Raw genomic sequence first — 6,000 nt, forward strand, 5'->3', positions numbered from 1 at the left:
CATTTGGATTTTGCTCAGTAAAATCACGGCTAAAGGATTTGAGGTGGATGGTGAGATTAATGTTGTTTATCGCTTCTGTTATTAGCATGAACCCAGATTGCACTCACTGGTTTCTTGGGAGGTTTGTGGCAAGGTTCAAACCATCCATCTTACAAGTATGAACTGTTGTAGGCAAGTGGTGGGCTTCCAGATCATGGCACACTCCTGACCCTATTGGTGTCTTTTATGTCCTATTTACCCTATTTTCTTCTTCTTTTTGAAATTATATTCATTTATTCTTATGTGTGTGAATGTTCTACCTCCTTGTGTGTCTATGTACCATGTTCATGCCTGTGCCCTTAGAAGCCAGAAAGGGGCTGAGCTCCCAAGGTCCAGTTGAAGAGTGGAAAGAGTGAGAATATGAGCAAAGAGGTCAAGACCATGATGGATACACCCACTGAAACAGTTTACCTGAGCTAATGGGAGCTCACCAACTCCAGCCGGACAGGAAAGAAACCAGCATGGGACCAAAACAGACCCTTTGCATGTGGGTAGCAGTTGTATGGCTGGGGCAGACTGTGGGGCCACTGGCAGTGGCACCAGGATCTATCCTTACTGCTTGTACTGGTCTTTTGGAATCCTATTCTCTTTGAATGGATACCTTGCGCAGCATAGATATAGTAGGGAGGACCTTGGACCTTCCCCAAAGCATTGTGCCTTAACCTCCCTGAGGAGTGGATTCGGGGTGGGATTGGGGGAAATTTGGGGGAAATGGGAAGAGGGGAGGGAGTGGGAACTGGGAAATGAAAAAAATGATAGTTTTTTTTTTCTCTTTTAAAAAAATAAAATAAGCCAGAAAGGGGTATTGGATCCTCTGGGACTAGAATTACAGATGGCTGTGAGCCATGTGGTTTCTGGGAACCAAACCTAGGTCCTTTGGAAATGCAGATAGTGCTCTTAACCAACTCTTAGCCAACTCTCCAATCCTTATTCTATCTATTTGCTGTTGTTTAAGACAAATTCTTTCTATGTAGACCAGGCAGGCCTTGAACTCACAGAGACCCGCCTGCCCCGCCTCCTAAGTCTAATCCTCCTGGGATTAAAGGTGTGATAATAAAGTGTTTTTAGAAATGGCAGCTGTGGAAGGAACTTGCAAATTTGTCAAGTAGCTTCATAATTATGCAAGATTTACTTGCTGCCCAATATCCCTGTGTTGCATTATAGCATTAACAGTTAATTAATCACTATTAAACTCAGCTTTCCTCGTAATTATTTGTCATTTCTTAATAATCCTATAAGCCATGAAATATTTCCTAATACAGCTGCTTTGTGTGTGTGTGTGTGTGTGTGTGTGTGTGTTGACATTGTTTCATTGTGCCACTATGGTTGGTATAGAGCTTGCTCTGTAGATTGGGCTGGCCTTGAACGTCCTGTGTCTGCTTTGAACTGGCTATGGCACTTGCTTTGGTTTCTGCTCTTGACGCTGAGCCACAGACCATATCTCAAAGTCTGCTCTATGCGCCCTGAGCTACAGTACGGTTCACGAGTCGGGCAAGGGGCTGGAGATTGAAACACACATACACAGAGACATGGGTAATGCCAAGAATGTCCCAAGAATGCCCCTTTATTGTGTTCCAGGGCAGCTTATAGAGGGTCTCCTTGACTAATGGCCATGCCCTAACTCTCAGCTGCAAGCCCACCAGAAACCATTCCCCTGCCATCAGGAACTCCTGAGGGTCTCGTGCTCAGAGCAGCTGCAAAACAAGGTGTTTGCTCAGAGTAGCTGCAAGCATAGGAAAACAAGTTGCCCACCCGGGCAGGCAGGGGGTCACAGGAAATTCAGGGTCTGGGGGTTCACAGTCCCCAGCAACATACCTCTCCACAGAAATGCCCACTTCTTCTAGCTTGGGCGTGGGTAAAGGGAACGAGGAGTGAGGGAGGAGTAAGAAACTGACCTAGGGGAAAGTTTTACCCTGCAGCCTATTTCTGAACTCAGGACCGTGAGGGGAGACAGAATGGGAGACAGGAGGTGAAGCCAAGGTTCTAGCGAAGGAAGAGTTCAACTTGGTGTTAAATGGAGAAGCCTAGATGCAGGCAGACTGAGGTCTGCGGGAAAGGAGCTGGATTGAACAGTCCAGAGCTAAGGAAACCCAGAGAGCAGAGGAATGATCAGATCAGCTCTAGATAGGTTCTTTAGGTTGCTGTAGTCAGCTGCTGCTTAAGTATTAGGCTCAAACAATTTAAACAGCCGTCTATATATGTGTTCAGTAAATTCAGCATTCCTTCCAATATGTCAGTCCCCCTGGGAAAAGCCAGGTAGCTCGTGTCCCCTGGGGTCCTCTTGGGTCCCAGTGTCACTCTATACCGATCTCAGCTTCCTTGTCTGCCCCACCACCCCAGTGTTTTGCCCTCTCCCCCTTTCTCTGCTCAAAGGGACCATTCAAGACACCGTATAACTGACAGGGAACAGAGACAGCACAACGGTTTATAAAATAAAGCCATACAGTTGATAGGGAGTTCTTTTCTCAAAACTTTCTTGGCTATTGTAGCCCTCAAAGAATTCTCTTTGGTCTCCGCTGTGGTCTGCATGTCTCCAGGGAATGACCTAACCAGAGTGGTGAGGGATGAAGAAAGGGCAAACATGCCAACACACGGACACAGAAAGCTGGCATCGGGTGGCTTAGGCTATTGGATGGAGAAGCCAGAGCACCCTGAAGGCTCAGCAGGCTTATTATTTACAATTAAACAGGGAAGCATGGGTATTGTATATGGCCGAACAAGGAGGAGAAGTTATTACATCTACTTAAGTAGGGAGAGGTATTACACACAGCTGACCAAGGACAGAGGCGTGACTGATCTTAGAAGGGTCAGTCTCTGCAGGGGAGCAATCTCCAGGTCATAAACATCTGAGGGGGAAAATGATGGGGGACACTTTCTGGATACTCCGTCAACATTTGCACCCAGACCCAAGGAAGGCTTTACCATCTCTCTGAGCCTCACCCTTTGGGGAGGGAAGAATTATTGCTCCCACGGATCTGAGGCTTTGATCCTTAAATGGCCATGCTGTGTCAAACAGTGCACATTGACTCAGGACTTGGGATTCTCCCTACAGGTGTCCCAGATGTCCATACCATTTGTGCTCCGCCTTTATTCAGCCATGTCATCAAGCCCCTCCTTGGTCTCCCCTGCCAGGTTCATCTCAATGAATTCTTTTGGTTTTGGTTTTTTATTTTTTTGAGTTTACATTTTTTTCCTTCCTCTTCACGCAGCATAATCTGCCCAGCTGGCGCCTTCCTTAAGCAAGATGGTTCATTAAATCGGTTTGTCCCCTAAGCAACTCTTGGCCATTATCTCATCAATCAGTGTAGAAGATAGGTTTTCGTTCGTCCAGAAGCATGAGAGAGGACACCCAGAGCTCAGATGGAGGGAGACTGTGTGTCAGCTTTCCATCATTGTAATAAAATACCCAAGCTGGAAAGATTTATTTAGCTCATGGTTTCAGTTCATGGTTGGCTGGCTTACTCACTTTAGGCCTCTGGAGGGGCAGAATGCCATGGTTGACCTTATGGTGACCAGGAAGGAAAGAGAGAAAGAAAGGCAAGCCTGGACTCCTAATGCCCCACTTGAGAGCATACCCTAAGTAGCTCCACTATCACCATGCACAGAACTCAAGTCCAAATGGATCAAAGATCTCACTCAACATAAAGCCAGCCACAATGAACCTCATAGAAGAGAAAGTGGGAAATTCACTTGTACTCATTGGCACAGGAGACCACTTCCTAAATATAACCCCCAAAACACAGACACTGAGAGAAACGATTAATAAATGGGACCTCCTGAAACAGAAAAGCTTCTGTAAAGCAAAGGACATGGTCAACAAGACAAAACAACAGCCTACAGAATGGGAAAATATCTTCACTAACTCCACATCAAACAGAGGGTTGATCTCCAAAATATACAAAGAACTCAAGAAATTGGTCATCAAAAGGACAAAGAAGCCCCCGCCCCCCAAAAAACAGAGTACAGACCTAAACAGAGAACTCTCAACAGAGGAATCTAAAATGGTGAACGACACTTAAGGAAATGTTCAACATCCTTAGTTATTAGAGAAATGCAAATCAAAACAACTCTGAGATTTCATCTTATACCTACAAGAATGGCCAAGATCAAAAACACTGATGACAACTTATACTGGAGAGGTTGTGGGGTAAAGGGAACACTTCTGCATTGCTAGAAGTAAAGCCGGTATAGCCCCTTTGGATGTCAGTGTGGCGATTTCTCAGAAAATTAGGAAACAACCTTCCTCAAGACTCAGTAATACCACTTTTGGGTATATATCCAAAGGATGCTCAATCGTGCTGCAAGGACATGTGCTCAACTATGTTCATAGCAGCTTTGTTTATCATAGCCAGAACCTGGAAACAACCTAAGTGCTCCTCTACCAAAGAGTGGATAAAGAAAATGTGGTACATTTACACAATGGAGTACTACACAGCAGAGAAAAATAATGATATCTTGTAATTTGCAGGCAAATGGATGAATCCAGAAAACATCATATTGAATGAGGTAACCCGGACCCAGAAAGACAATTATCATATGTACTCACTCATAAGTGGTTTTTAAACATAAAGGAAACCATCCTACAAATCACAATCCCAGAGAAACTAGACAACAATGAGGACCCCAAGAAAGACATACATGGATCTAATCTATATGGGAAATAGTAAAAGACAAGATCTTCTGAGTAAATTGGGAGCATGGGGACCTTGGGAGAGGGTTGAAGGGGAGGGGAGAGGCAGGGAACGAGCGAAACATGTAGAGAGAAAAATGTAGAGTTCAATAAAATCAATAAAACAAAACAAAACAAATAAAAAAAAAGAGTCTTTGCCAGAGTTGGGCCCCCTAAGTAAGGATCCTGACTCAACTACTCACCTGCTGCAGGGCCTGGAGGGGAGTTCGCCTGACTATGCTTCATAAGAGTCACCACAGTTAAGGTGACAGAAGCGCCGTTTTAAAGGAACCAGCTAGCATGATGACACCTAACGACATAATTCAGCCGGTCAGAGGAGTGAGGCTAGTGGAGAGGTCCCAGATTCCATATTTACAAGCCCTATGACCCCACTGTCTCAGCCTCAGATTCCTCCTCTTTAATGCTTCTCTGCTCTCCTCTTTTTCTACACTTTCTTCCAAGCTTTCCAACTGATTTTTACGAACAAAATAATCCTGAAAAAATTAATGCTAATGTGTGCGCTCTCATAACAGAAATGCTTATAACCCACTGGTTTAATAAACCAGGCTTGCTTGAGGGCAGAGGATCCATCCGAAGTGTTTATCTGGTCTGTTCTTTTCCACTCCAGAACAAAATCTGAGCAGGGATGACACAGCTCTCACCGTCATGTTTAGATCATCAAAAGCCTCTAGGACCTTACCAGACACTAAAGAGGACTTCCCAATGCGGGGACCACACCCTCAAAACTGCAGGCTCTCACCTGCTTAACCCTTGCCTGCCCTTCCACAAGCCTGTACTAGGCAAATACCTGCACTGGGCAAACGGGCCTAGATTTCTCCATCCGTCTCCCTCCATCTCCTCCCCCAGTTACTATTTGGTGATTATGGATCTTGGCAGTCTAGCACAGAGGGCAGCAGAAGGCAGAATAAGAGACTCATTTATGAAGTTGCCATAGGCATTGGCACCCCCGGCATAGTGGGCACACATAGCTGACTCTTAGCCTCCCATGTCTTTGGAAAGCCATCTTCTAAGGAGCCCCAGGACAAGCTCTTCCTGTCTATTCAATTCCTGTCCTTAGATGGATGAATGACGCATCTTTCCCTTAGCCCTGACTTCCATCAGCCAAAACCTTTCCCTTGGGGTAAGGGAACAACTGTCATTTAGGGACCTTCTGGCACTGCTGCAGCTCCAAGGACAATTCACAATGCAACATAGGCAGAGAAAAACATTCTGCTCCTGAGGTGCTATGGGAGCCTTCATGCTGAAGTCAGAGAGTAATAGAAAAAAAGGGC

This window comes from Chionomys nivalis, chromosome 6 (genome assembly GCF_950005125.1).
Source record: "Chionomys nivalis chromosome 6, mChiNiv1.1, whole genome shotgun sequence".
Lineage (NCBI taxonomy): Eukaryota > Metazoa > Chordata > Mammalia > Rodentia > Cricetidae > Chionomys > Chionomys nivalis.